We start from the raw sequence: 15,034 nt of genomic DNA on the forward strand, positions 1-15,034 counted from the left end.
GAATTTATGCTTTGTGAATCTTGCCGTGCACATATTACAGCACTTTGGCTACAAAGTGCACTTTGGCTACAAAGTGGATCAGAGCCCAAACAGTGAAGGATGGCTGTGTCTGCATTAGGAGCAAAATGGTGCCGAGGGTCCAACATTTGTCTTTCAGGAGCTTTTTCTGCAGTGTAGCTGCGGTGTGTCCCCAGGGACTCAAAGCCCATTAGTGCCTGAAGCACATCTTTCAGCTTAGCTCCTGCAGAAAGACCCTGGTTGGGCAGTATTGAACAACACGCACTAAGTGGGGAGAATCAAGAATAATCTGAACTTCGTTGCTAGTGTAGATACTCTGAAACAGGGCAGGGCTTCACAGGAGGGCTAGTCTGATGGCAGCCTGAGTGTGCTGTGAGTCTGGGGTGACCAGTGTCCTGGGGACCTGCTAGAGAGTGGCTGTGGAACTCCTTGAGTTAGCAGAGAGGCTGGTATTTTTCATTTTGTGGAAAAAACAATGCAGAAAAGCACTCATCAGATTCATGCCTATGGCACCATTCAGCCTGTCATGGCATTTGATGCAGAACTAACACTCTGCACAGCATTCTGTGGTGAAGGCCACATTATAAAGACTGCATTGAGAACTAGCCCTGAAGCTTTTCTTGCCCCAGTCTGTTTGCCATGAGAAACAGTAGATTAAATAACATCCAAAACGCCAGACTCCTGCATGTAATGAGCATGCAGTCCACAGAATTCACTAAGCAAGAGGTCAGTGGGCTTAGTGAATTTGCCTGGTTCTTTTAAAAGACTTTCTATTATTAATAACGTTTCCAGCTTCTCAGTGGGAGCTGAAGTTACTGCAGAGCTTTTGAAACAAAATTCAGGGGTCAGGAATGGATGTGCTATTTTTGGCTTCCACTTAACCACCCAACAGACAGGAGTCAGGTAAATGATTTGCTCATGTTGCCATTAGTATCATGCTGCTATGCATGGCATCTTTTTCATAAAAAAACAACAGAGCTACCATTCCAGCAGCTTGCAGCACAGATTAGAGAAAATGGTGAGGTTTGCCAAAGTGCTTTTGCTCTTTACATAGCAATTAAGCTTGAGAGAAAAACACGTGGCCACAGGTGGGTCTCAAGCAGCTACACACAAACCTCAAGTATCCACCTAAGCCACAGTCACCTTCTGGGATTCAGGTGGCTTTTGAACAACCAGTGGGCTGTTTGTAAATTATTCTCATGGATGCCAACCTATCCCTACCTATGAAAACAGCAGATGAGAGAGCACATGGCAGTGGCTGATGGAAAGAGGAGATTAGGGCAACAATATGGTCAGTGTCACCCGTGAACTTTTTCAGTTGTGGGTATTTTTGTAAAAGTGAGAGTTAGAATAACAGTGCAGGTGCTGACATCCAGAGGAGGGTGGTTTGGAGGGGAGGGAAGGAATGTGGTTACTGCATTCATTCCATCATGGCTCACATTAGCAGTGTGTCTTTAAAAAAAAAAAACAAACAGGATGCTGCTAAGGACATAAAGAGAGCTCTGGTGCATCAGTTGTAAAATTGAGTTATTTCTAAATTATTGGGTTTTTTAAATGCCACTGGCTGAGTTATAACACAAAGCTGAACAAGGACTGCAATGAAGAAGATTAGTAATTTCAGTGATGGAACCTGCAGAATTATTTAAGCAGATTTGTGTGATAACGGGGGCTTTTCTCACAGTGTTTGGTCTTGATAAGAACAAGATTGGTGTCTTATCTGCACTGCTTATCACATTTACTGCTTAATAGCAATGGAGCTGCTGACAGCCAGGAAACAAAAATTGTCAGGAAAGTTGAATGATTGAATTACCACTAAATGAATGCCCAGAGTTGTCAGTGATATTTTTGGCAACAAAGAGATCTAACCAAAACAAAACAATTTTCAGAATTCACTGAGGTGATCCTTCAGAAACACCAGTGGGTGCTGCATCAACAGAAAGTGTCACAAAAGAGCTGTTTGCCTTCAGCTCCTTCTCCATCATTATGAAGGAACCTTCTCACTTCTACAGTGGGGAAACAGTTTCAGGCCAGAAGCGTGGACAAGCAAGGAGGGGAAAAGAGGCAGATGCTCAAGGACCAGCAGCCTCCTTGGGTGCCTTCAGCTCATTTTCTGAAGTGTAGCCAGTTTCAGAGGAAAGTAGCTCAGGAAAAAGAAGGTGCTGTGCTGCTTGGGAGCTGACAGACTGCCCCTCCTTGACCAATAATTAATTACCAGAGCCAGAAGATAAGGTTGCTTCTCAGCAAAATGTTTTTTGTCATATAATGATCATGACAGAGATAAAAGTGCTTGGGAGTGCAAAATTGACTTACTTATCCATGCTATAACCTGACCAACTGCATTCACACCAGTAAGACCTAACGATGCTTCATGCTGGGGCTCTCATGAGATGAATCTCTGCAGGGAAAAAATGTCACTTGTTTTCTACTGTGCTCTTTCAGATACTTTGGGCATGCAGTTTTGTTAAACAGAACCCAGCAATCATTTTCATATTGGTATTTTTGAGCATTTTTCTTTTAATGAAGAAGTGGCAGCTCATATAGAGCCCAAGAGCATGCATGAAACATTCAAGTGAGCTCCAGCTGAGACAGCTCTGGGTGCAGCGTGGAAGGAGGGATTTTGTGTGGCTGAAGACTGTCACCTGTAGCAGGTCTTCTTTCCTGTCCTTAGCCATCTGTCTTCATCAAAACCCAGGTCACAGGTTAAATGTCAGCAACAACCTTTGCACCTTTCCTTTTAATTAATGGCTCTTGAAGTGACTCAGCAGATGCATAAGTTTCATCTTTATTAAAATAAATTTTCTGTTAAATTCTATTTCACTATTTAGCCTGATGGTGCCATTGGTTCCTTACAGCACACATTGCAAAACATCCTTTCAAAGCCCAACTAGAAATTAAAATTGATTAAACACCCAATAGACTCCCCAAAGCTGCGTGAAAATTGAGCATGAGTAGTTTCAGAAGTTAGAAATGCTATTCTAAAAATTCTGACAGGTTCTCTACCCCTAAGAAAGTCCAGAGAAGGACTGGTTGTCTTTGTCCTGGTTTACAAAGATGCTAATTGGGAAGTTTAAGCAGGCTTCACTGCTGTGTCACACATGAAACTGGACGGTGAGATCACTGACGTCAGAGCCGTAGAAAGAATCATTGCCTTGCTGGTGGGTGGTAGGCACCATTGGGCCAGCAATCCTGTCCCTGGTGATTTTGAGAGACTATTAATCTTGTTCCAGTGCAGAACAAAAAGCCATTTAAGGTGCTGGAAACTTTTCCTTTGTTGCTAGGGAAGTCAGTGCAGTGAGGCAAGGACAATGTTTTTCTTTCTACATCCATCCTCTAAATATTTGTAATTTCTGTGACTACTCATTGTGTGCATTCTTTATTTTCTCAAAGCAGTACTATTCTGAATAGTTCTCCTTATCTTATTCTCCAACGGGTTTCTAAACTGTAAGGAAGCAGGTTGTGGATCAATTAGCTCCACCTACTCCATCTACTTTTTCTTTTTCATTTTTGTACTTAATAGCAAACAGTTGCATTTCCATCTTTTGGTGCCCACTAACTTTGGGGCTGAAATACTGGGAAAACAAGGCATTTAAGTCTTGCTATGAGAAAGAGCTACCCCAATGCAGCATAGAAATAAAGACACCCTTTGCTCTTCATATGCCACACAAAGTCCTTCAGCTGCAGAGGAGTTGGAGTGGCTCATGAATTTACCATGGTAATATGAGGTTCAGACTTTGTTCCTGGAAAGAGCTGAAGTACCTACAATAGCTGGCCTTCAGTTGGCCATCAGGTGACAGCCTTAACACAGTTGCCCTGCTGTGGGTTACAATTTTTCCTCACACCCATCTTCCCTAGGCTTATTCCAAAAAGCTAATGATAAATTCTGCATAAAAGAAATATATTGACATTTTCCCTCTCCATTTATGATACCACCAAAGATACTATTCCTTATTTAGTTTTGGTTTTTTGAGATAAATACCGTGCTCTTTATAACCCCATTGAAGCCAGCAGGTTTTTCTCAGCTTACACCTAGGAATGATACCAATTTTCTGTGTGTTTCTCACTGTGCAATTCTGCCTAGGACGCAATTGTGGGAGAAAAAAAGACCTCCCACAGCTGGGGAAGAGGGTCTAAGCTATCTGGGAATTCATGCCACTGTCAGTCTGTCAGCTGTTTGTCTTCTCACTGACCCAAAGCCCTAGGAGATACCACCTTGTTTAAAATCTAAAGAACACAGTGTACCAGAGCCCCATCGCTGGGCTGACTTGACCTTGTGCTATTACAGCATCTAGCAACTCGCTTGTCAATGGGAAAAAAAAGCATTCAGAGGGGACAGAAATTAAAAAATACAGCACAATAAAGCTCAAGATTCTTGTATGTTCTGCACATATAAAGCACTATTTATTCAAGTCCTTTTTTCCATCCTATTGCTTAATTCTATTTATAATGATGAAACAATTCCTCAGGAGCGTGAACATGTTCATATGCGGGAAGTAAATTAACTCAGTAAATTGCTGACTAAACCAAACAAATTAAATTTTTTTCTTTGAGAATAACATCCTCCCCATCCATTATCAAACAAAAGATACCTGTATTAAAAGCTTACACTTGAGGCACTCTCCCTGGTACTGCACAATTTGTGACACAAACTCATTAAGTTTATTACAGCAGGGAAAATTATTTCTATCTGCAAGTATTTTGTAGTAGCTCTTTCTTACATACCAATTATGGGTCATTAGCTTCCAAATAAGCAATATCTGCTCACATATATGGCATGTAGCCACCTTAAAAGGTGGAAGCACTTGTGTAATGAGGTCATCCTGGGAAATGCATGTAGCCAGGTAGCTCTGATTAACAAGTTTACAGAAACAGGGGCTGCAGGCAAACACTTCTCCATCACTTCTCAGGCTAGGCTGTACAGATGGCGTTTTCTTCAAACTGTTCCACCTTGTGGTACAAAGTGTTTAATATGGAAGTTCAACCTATTCTATTCCAGGCTCAACATACTCCAGAACCTGAAGAAAACTAATCTCAGGGAAAGTGTTAGAGCAACATTTGCAGCTTAACATTTCTTAATGTTAAGAAATGTTAAGCTGCAAATTGAGCACAGCCTCTTGAAGGTATCTTCAGGCTTGCTCCTTGCCAGAAGAGTTTCAGTAAGGGTTGAGATCAGGATTCAAGCTGATAGATTTCCTGTTGGCATTTAGACACCCAAACATATAGGTGTCTAATTTTCTTCATAATAAATGCTCTGCTTGCGGCATCACAAGATGCTTGTGATCTAACAGGCACTGCCTCAAGCTCCAGCACAGGCTAAGCTGTATTCAGTCTACTGGATGTGCCATAATGAGACAGTAGCAAGTCACCGAAACATTGACTCAACTGACTGAATAAGAAAGGAATCAGTGGTCTATCTCCAAAGACTAAAGGCAGGTAAGAAAATAATAAAGGTCACCAAAACAAATGCCACTAAGTGGCCACTTGGCTTGACCCCTCAGCACAGTGTATCAAGGAGCTGGAGAGAGGTAGGGGCAACTGTGGCTGGGAGAGTGCAAGAGAACAGCTTCAGCCCAAGAAAAAGTAGTGTCAGCACATTCGAAGGTGTAGAAGCAAGAAAGGAGTTCAGTAAGTATCGAGCCTTCAGTGAAGCAAGGAAGAATGGATTATTTAATTTCTGGAAGATGAAAATTTGACCATAGAATAGCATTTTTCTGCAGAAGATTGAATATTAAGGTATTAGGTAAACAGGAATGTACAGTTACAGACAGAAAAATGTATTGTATGAAGGAGTTATTTAGAAGAAAGAGTGAAATAACCAAAGAGCTGAATATTACAGAAAATCTGGAACTGACAGTGAAAAACTAGGATAAAGTTTTATTTCTAAAATGGAAGGCACCCTCTTCCAAATGGAACCTAAACCACTTCCAGTTTCAGTATGCATCACACATTACTCACATTACTGATCCACAGGTGGAGGGGATGTGAGGTGAGCCTCATAATGTCTGAAGGAGAGCCATCACAGAACTTGAAGCAGTGAAAAAAAGATTAAAAAAACCCCAAAGATAAAATACATCCTCAATTAAATTATAACTCAGCTAGTATGCACAAAGTCAAATGAGTTCTGGCTCAGTTTCTCAGAGAAAATTAGATAGTTCTGCTCCAAGTGGAAGAAAAATGTATCCTTTTGCAAATGCATTTCTCTGTGTTATGCTTTTAAGTACTAGCTTTTAAATCATGTTTGAAGAGGCCTGGGAAAGCACATTAGCACCTCTCCACAAGCACTGTTTGAACATAGTTGGCTCGGAGAGAGGGGAATGAAAGATTTCCAGACTCAGTGCAGACAAAGCCCAAAGGCTGTTGGCATAAGTACAAAGCTAGAATAATGCTTCAAGAAAATGGAAAGAAAATGCCTTTAAAGAAGAATTCACCAAAATGACATGAAACAGCAAAGAGGAGACAGGACCTTTGAGAGCAGTTTTTCACAATTAGGTCACTGCTCTTTTGTGAATGTTGAGGTGTTCCACAACAGGAGTCAGAAACCTGCGGAAAGCCTGTTCCAAAAACCCTTCTGGATCCCCTGGCTCACTTTTCACCATTGCAATTATCAGACTGCCAGGGCAACTGATACAGCAAATTGACTGTTCACTTCCAAAGCTGCTTGCTGCTGGTCTTACAGAGTTACTGCAGGAGCTCTGGGAAGCAGCAGCATGCCTGGAGCAGCTCACAACATCCCTTGGGGGAATGAGAGACTTACCAGCCATTTCTGTGTGTAGAGGGACACAGTGTAATGCAAAGTTATCAACTATATGTCCCTTTTTTTGTGACCCTTTTTTGTGTCCCTTTTTTTGTGACCATCACTCTCCTTTCCCTGACTCCAGGTTAGCAGAGTGCTTTCCTGTGCCCTGTGTTTTAAAGAACAAGCTGAGGTCCTGCGTGTGTTTCTGGCTTGGTGTTTGCAGCCCCTGACAGCCAGCGCTGTCTGACAGAGCCATCCAAGTGACCACTAGCCAGTTGGTTGCACCCTGCACCCAGAAGGGGATTTCACATTTGAAAGGAGCTCACCACAGAGAAGGTAAAAAAAGAAATGTCTGCCAATGTGCAAGAGGAGCAGACCAGCTCCTGGAACACATTTTAGGGAATGTGTTTCTATTTCTTTTCTTTCTTCTAGCTTAAATATTTTACTATTTTCAAGAAGGAGACCATATAAGCATTAAAAAAAAAGTGTGCCAAGGAGTGCACTTGCATCTATAAGACAGCCTGCAGACAGGTGAGATGGCACATCAGAGGAAGAGGGATACAGGTTTCCAATCAAATAAGTCACTGTGCTGTGTGGAGCTGGAACTGAAGCTCAGCACAGGTTTAGGCAGGTCTGTGTGCAGTTTGGCAGATTTTCCATTTACTTCTTCAACATACAGTGCAGTTCTGTTTCCTGAACAATGTTTCAGCAGTCTAGGGGTTTGGTATGGAGCTTACTGAACATCAAAATTCAGTAAACTGTCACTGTTCTCTGTGTGATTAATAGAGATTAATGTTGATGTATGTACCAGCATGTGACACCACTGTTTCTACAAGGAACCATTACTCATCAGCTCAACATGTGGGATTAATTGACTTTGTTTATTACTAAGGAGAAACAAGCAAAAAGGTCAAGTTGCCCTAGCAAAATTATGTGCCATCACTTAGTAATATCTCTTCAGTGGGAAATACTTGCTGAATTGAGTGAGAACAATTGTTTTTTATTTTTTGTCAGACTGATCCACTTGGTCTGTGTAATTAAAGTCTAGAACAAATGTATGTACCCTGACAGCCTCTCGCTACCTACGGATCACTTTAGTTGTGTACTGACAGTCACGTGCCATAGATGGAAAAAAAAATAATTTTTCCATCTCATTGTTTATTTTACATTAATTCAAGGTATTTCTGACACTGTGTTTTTTTCCTGTGAGTTTGATTTTGCAGAAACAAACATTTGGAAATAATTGATGCTCTTTTAGGCCCTACTAAACTACCATCAGCACAACTATCTGTATAGACAGGGAATACTTAGCTGAGACCTTTATGCACTTTGAATCATCTTTTTTACAGTGTTTTTACAGAATTCTGCAATTCAATTTACAAGTTACAAAGGATGTGAAATGAATGATGAATGGAGAATGGCTGTGATGCTGAATAGCTGTGTAGGAAAATCTTCCATAACAAAGAAAAAGGGGCTAAGGAAAGGTGTGTGCTGCTTCCACAAAAAGCAGGTGTGATCTCTTAAAAAAGCAAATAATAGTAATGTGAGACGTGTGGGCTGTTTTAGTCTTTTTCTTATTGGACAGGAACACCCCTGCCCCACCTCACCCCCCATTATGAAAAGAAATATTGATAAGGAATTGTTTTGCAAGCACTTAGAGATTTTGCAGAAGTTCTTTGGTATCAGGATGGGAGGTGTGTCCTAGGGATCTGAAAGTATCCTACTTCTCCCACTACATGCTGAGAATCAATGAAACCCAACTGGTCTCTGGTTGTATGGGCAAAGAAACCGTGTCACAGATGTAAACTTCAGAAATTTGGTAAGGCCAAAGGCTTTCTAGAAAGTTAAAGATCAGTAAAAATTGTTCAGGATTTTCAGATTTCCTGCTGTAGCCAGGAACACCAAGAGAGGAACAGATGCTCTCTTTACAAATGTGCAGGTCTTTGAAAGCCTTGGGATCATTTCTGATAGAGTGAAGTCTGGGATATTATAAGCAGAGAATGCCACAGGAGGAGATAAACTAAAGCAATATGAGTAGCTGCTTGTCACAAGTTAGTTGCTTAGACAAAGATTAATGGAGAAACAGAGATAGTTTGTTCCTCTTGAAACAGAAAAATTACCCTTTTTTGCAACTCTGGGACAGTATGCTTACAGTGCATTCCAAATTTTTTTTATTCTTGTACATAATATTTATAAAAAGGAAAACTATAGAGGGATTCAATAATTTTTCAAGACATTATTGGAAGAACTGAATCACGTTTCAAAAAACAAGACCTGATTTATGCTGTAAAACCCAGTGTTTTAGCTTTCATGGAGGTGACTTCCACAGCAGATGGAACAGAATTTTGATGAATTTCCCTGCTGTCCTGGTTCTGGCCAGGACAGGTTTGATTTCTGCAGTAGCCAGAAGAGGGCTTGGCTAGGACCTGGAGATTATTCTGTACCACCTCTCCTCATTTTCTGTATGGGGGAAGCATGGATTGGTTGGGTTGGATTTGTGGTGAGCATTTTGCATTTGAATCACTCTGTGTCTCACTTGTACACTTTTGTTATTAATATTGTTGCTATTAACTGTTCACTTGCTTCTCTCATTGCTGTTTCCAGTAAATTGTTCTCAAGTCAAGCCAAGATCTTTGCCTTTTGTGTCTCCAGTTCTCCACTCCAGTCAGCACAGGGGAGAGTTGGAGGGGGAATGGAAAGTGAGTGATGGACACAAGTAGAGCATGGTTGCACTGGGAGCACTAAATTCCTAAACCACAACAACTGTAAACAGAAATAGTCATGGAAGGGCTTTGTGGAACTTCTGAAGCTAGAAAAAGTAATTTTTATTTCCAGTATTTTGCTGTAATTTTCTCACATAAGAAAGACCATCTATTTTTCCTTTGAAAGGCAATGTCCTTTCAGAGACACAAAATTTCACCTAAAAATAAACCAGTCAATAATGCAAAGCACAGAAATGCCATGCCTTTCTGAGTACCTCTTTTTGTCAAGGTTAATAGATAGAAGCAACATTACAAAACAAACAGCTCTGGGAAAACAACATGAGTAATACAGATTATTCAAACAAAAGAGACTGCAATGGTCATCTCATATGACCTCCTCCTATTGTTATATTTGGAGCTATTTGTAGAATATTTTTATGAGAATGCCCACTGAATCTTCATCTCAACATCATTTACTAGAGTTAAGAGATGATCACACATCTTTTGTAAATAAATTCAAATATTAGAAACAAATGGTGAAAGTAACAACTTATAAATTGGCAGAGACACTAGCAGAGACATTTGTTGAGTAACATGCATCTGTTCTTTTATGCATTTACTAATTATCCAGAGTGGAGAATAAAGAATATATTAGTTGAAGTCACTTATATATTAAATTGAGGGAAAATACTAATACAAAGAAGACATTAAAAAAATAGGATGGAACTCACCCAGACAAAAAATACAGGGAGAAAGTGAGAAAATGAGATACTATTTGTGGATTAAAACACAATCAAAATGAAAAGTTATTCTAAATCACAAGGGGATAGAAAAATCTAAGACATGCTATCAAATGAACCTGCAAAGAAATAACATGGAAAGAATCTTAGGGGGCTGTACTTTCAATGCAGGATAACAAGGTAAAATAGCCAGAGAAATATATAATGAGACTGGAATATATAGATGAAATCTTTTCACAAGCACACCTGGAATAGCTTGTTCACTTCTTTATGAGATGAAGAAGATCTGATGAAAGAGAGAATTCTGATCAGCACAGCAAATGGATTCATCAAGGTCCAAAATTTGATTTATGAGAAAGAATGAAAAGGCTTCAAAACATTTTAGATGATTAGTTAGATTAAGAGACAAGTACAGCCTAGGAACAAAGCAGCAGTCTTGAAATGCATAAGACCTATAAATAATGTTGAAGAGACTTCACCAGCTAATCCAAAGCAAACATAAATGAATAGGTGAAACTAGGTAAAGAGGAGGTCAACAGCCCCTTTCCTAACAGCACACCATTAACTTGCACAGTGGTCTTGCAGGAGACATCATGAAAGAAACTCCACTCGGCCCACTGAAAACCTGAGAAAAAATGTGCAAGAGAGGACAGCTAGGAGTGGCCAGCTTCAGCTTCCCAGCTGGAAGTAGCTGGTGTCCCCCTGCCCTTCCTCTGCCCTTCACTTCTCACCAGAGGGAGGTCACAAGGCAGTAGGGAGCCAGTTGTATGTGTAGATCCTGGTTGGTGGCATCCCTATGTCCCTGCCCTCTCCATGGCTGGATAATTGCTTCTCACTCCCTGTGAGGCTCTTTTGGGCAATAATTAGTTCCCATACCATTAGAAATCAGTCTTTCCCTCCCTTGGTTCAAGTCTTTCCTGGACATGCAATGAATCTGTGCCAGAAAATGGTGCTGCTTGTTTCACAACTCCAGCTTTGCCAATTCCAGGCTGTCCAGAAGATGCCCATGGGAGTTCTCTTGCCTGGCAAGTACAAGAGCATCGGTGGGAAAGGGTGTCAGCTGGGACTGAGAAGCCCTAACGTGGCAGCGCTGCAAAGCTGGAATCTCTCCTTGGGAAGAACTGCAGTTTTGTGTCATGTTTCACAAAGCAGAAGAGAGCAGCAGGTAAGATTTGAATGGCAGATTTGGGGAGCAAGAAGTAACACCTGGCAACCTGACAGTGCAGAAAAAGTCTTGTTAAATTCATCAGCCTTAATGTCCTGCTGAGATGTTAAGCCATACTGCATCAAAAAGTGAGTTGTTGGGAGGTAATGCCTGCTCTGTCCACTACTCTAATCGAGGGGATATTTCCCTCAAACTGAGTTTTCTCTCCAGGTTGATGTTTCCACACCAGCCCTGATTAGCATGGACGTCCCTATTCATGTACAACACTCCCCAGCACACAGTCCCTGTTTCCCCAGACCAACTCTTCTGTAGCTGCTGGTAAGGATATCATGTTATTCATTAAACCTTTTATTAGCATGCTGCTGTCTAACATTTCATTGTCTAACAGAACCCACTGCGTTAATGGTCACAGAGTGTAATGCTGAATGTGCTTGGTGGGAAATAACACACATAACACAGGCAGGGGGGCAATTGATTGGACAGTTTCATCTCCTGGTTTATTCCCCTGCTGCCACTGGCAAGTCAGTATCATTGAGTGAATATGCCAAAGCAGTATCTTGTGAGAAAACCGTGTCTTTGGTGGGATTTAAAGTGATAAGAAGTAAAGAGAACATTAAAACTAAAACAATACTTATATAAAACTCTGTCAGTCCTGAATTAGTCCCACCAGTTTTGCAAGTAGATCTTGGTTTCAGGCAGCACATTCCTACAGTAGCACCAAGCACCTTCAAGCTTCATTTGCTGGATGAATTAAAACGCAGTGACCTTTCAATGCTTTCTCTAGATAAGCCTGAATCAGAATCCCAAGCGCAAACACCCCCAAATGCTGGGGACATTTGGATCTTACAGACAGATTATCAAGGTAGTTGGGGATAAGTTTAGATGTTTGTGGAGGAGGGAAATCTTCCAGTGCATTACAAGTCTGCACAATTTTAACATCTGCATGAAATAAGTGTGCATGTAAGGAGGGAACCATGACTGACTGAGACAGAAGAGGAGGAATAGGTGAATGTGAGCAAGGGATAAAGTTTTCCAGGCACTGGGAAGAGGAGTTTTTGTGGGCACTGCGTATGCCAAACAGCAGCACTTCTGCAGTCCCGTTTTCTCTTCTTGGCTTTGTGCTACCAGGGAGAACATGGAAAACTGGAAGCAAAACCCAAAAGGCTCACGATTAAAGGTGTGTCTGCTACAAAATCCTGAGAGATAAGAGCACAAAAGTTTGACATGTTTGTGACAGTCTTGGCATCTGAAGAGTACAAGCAGAAAGGTTAGTGAAAGCTGGCAAAGCTGACCCCTAAGACCCAAAGAACACCTAAGAACTAAAAAACTGACCCCAAAGCTGAGCAACCTAAGAACTGTTGCTCAGATATTGGAAGGAAAAGCTTCCTTGGCTATCAGTTTGCTGGATGTTACTCCAGCAAAATATTATCCTAAGGAAAAGGCTAATGTTGCTAGTGTGGATATAACTAAATATCAAGAACTTTATTACAAGACAATTCCAAGCAGGAGAAGTGGGAAAATCTATTGTGTGCCTTATAACAAACATGTTGTATGAACATTCCTACAATGATCACAGGCCTTTATGTGCTAAAGGACATGAATTTCACCTGCAAGTGCACATATGCAGTTTTGTATGGAAAAGCAGGAGGACAGGTGGTTTTTTTGCCTTGTGGCACTTGCAGACAGCAGTGCAGACAGGGGGTATGGACCCCAAGGCAGATGCTGACAGATGAGGCACAGCTGATTTTCCAAAGGAGTATCCTGCATCACTGGGCAATGAGATTTGACTTGTCTTTATTCCTTCTACCTCTGATTTATTTGGAAATAAGATACCAGGTTGCTGCAGGCACAAAATCTGGTGGCTTTCAGAGGACTGAATTGTATGTCGGGCAGCACCACTCCTTTCACCAAAACAATAGGAAGGACAAGTACTAACACTCCTTTTAGTTCTGTTGTTTCTTGGCACTGAAGTGGGAAGAAGTAACACAGTTTTATCCCTTTTCCTTTCCTACTCTGACAGGGCATGATGGGATGTGCTGCCACACTTGGATATGAGAGTCAGGTGCTCTCCAAAGGTGTGGCAAGAGCATCTTGAATCTGCTGAAATTAGTGGGATGGCAACCTTGGGCTTGTTGGGAATGCAAAAGTGCCATGCACTGTGTGTAAATTGTGATGGGTACTACAGTCCTGAGTGACTCATGCCTGGATCCTATCCAGTGCTGGGCAGCTCCATCTTCGAGGTAACCACTGCCCAAATATCCCAGAGAAACCCCTTCTCACAGCAGGAAGGGCACACACTGAGCACCTCTGCCAACCCCTGCAGTCAGCTGAGAGGAGCTGAAATGGCACAGGGAGCTTAGAGCTGCTCAGGAGGATGGTCTGCAGCCATGCTACTCAGTCGAGATTTTCATAATTATTCTAATTTATAATTGAAAACCTTTTCATTTTCTAGTGAAGCAGTGAAGATGTGTGGTGAAAACCAAGAGAAGATGTTTTACAAAGAAAAAGAAAGCTTTGCAGTGCACCATGAAGCATGTTTTGGGGATCCCTGTTGAGTGCATGCTGCTTCAGGGACCTGACCAGACACCCATAGGCCCTACTGCAGCATCCACAGGGCACTCCCCATTCCACACCCACATCTGTGAGACACAGAATCAAACTCCAGTCAGAATCCATGGCAGGACACAAGGTTTGCTGTGCTGGGTACAGCAGCAGCACAGCTAAATGCCTGGAGAGGCCCTGTGATGTTAGAATGAAGTGTGCAGCAGAGCATCCCTGAAGGAGGGTCCATGTGGGGAGAGCTAGGCAGGCGGGTCCCCACATGTCACAGCAGTGGACAGACCCTGTGCCACACAACAAAACCCTTCCTGCAGCACGAAGTGACGCCTGCAGTGATGGTGGAGAAGTGAGTCAGCTCATGGCTCCTCTGGCACCCGAAGCCCTTGCAAAGGGGGGCAAAAGGAAGGGGCGTGAAGCCTAGCAGGAGCCCCTTCCCAGTGGAGGGATGCGTGGAGCATGGGTGAAGGTGCCCACTTAGCAAGGAGGGGCTCCCACTCATGAAGGCTTTTCCTGTAGGAGACTCAAGTCTATGCCTGGGCTCACAGGCGTTGTGATTCTTAGTGAAAAAAGTGACTAGAGAAAACAATAAAATTCAAATCAATTATGCTGTTCAAAGTCAGTCTCTAAATTAATCCAATTATGCAGCAGCAATCTTTGCTTAATGCCCAGAAGCTAGAAATGATGGTTAGAGCAGTCGTTGGGGAAATCAGTTGATAATGACAATAACCAACAATGGAAGATGCTGTTCTGAAAGTAAAGTGGTGGTGGGGGGGGGGGGGGGGGAGGAGAGAGGGCAGAGAAAATAGTCTATTATTCAGCCTTCACTCAAAATATATTGCTTAGCTATTACAGGATAATGCACCAGAGCTAACCAAGCACAGTGCTGCCTCCAGGTCTCAGCAAGGAAGAAGTTGAAACTTGCTTATCGTTCTTTGCTAAGGAAAGCTCCCAGCACTGTTATTATGGAAGTACAGCTCTTAATAACCATTGCACAGCCATGTTCTGGAACAGTTTGCCCACACAATGTCTCTGCCTCTGTCAGGCAGGCTGCTAAAAGCCTATTTTTATATTTTCAAAATTTATTCTTCAAATCAACTTGGTGCAGAAGCTCAGCTTC

At 41.9% G+C, this 15,034-nt stretch overlaps 1 long non-coding RNA gene across 1 annotated transcript; it reads left to right on the forward strand.

Annotated features, from left to right (window-relative positions):
- Positions 1–11,201: 11,201 nt before the first annotated feature.
- On the forward strand, positions 11,202–12,614 carry LOC118684215 (uncharacterized). Its single transcript, XR_004979788.1, has 3 exons — positions 11,202–11,358; positions 11,569–11,676; positions 12,487–12,614. It is a non-coding gene; the product is annotated as an uncharacterized LOC118684215 (long non-coding RNA).
- Positions 12,615–15,034: the final 2,420 nt, after the last annotated feature.

The sequence above is a fragment of the Molothrus ater genome, chromosome 1 (genome assembly GCF_012460135.2).
Source record: "Molothrus ater isolate BHLD 08-10-18 breed brown headed cowbird chromosome 1, BPBGC_Mater_1.1, whole genome shotgun sequence".
Classification (NCBI taxonomy): domain Eukaryota; kingdom Metazoa; phylum Chordata; class Aves; order Passeriformes; family Icteridae; genus Molothrus; species Molothrus ater.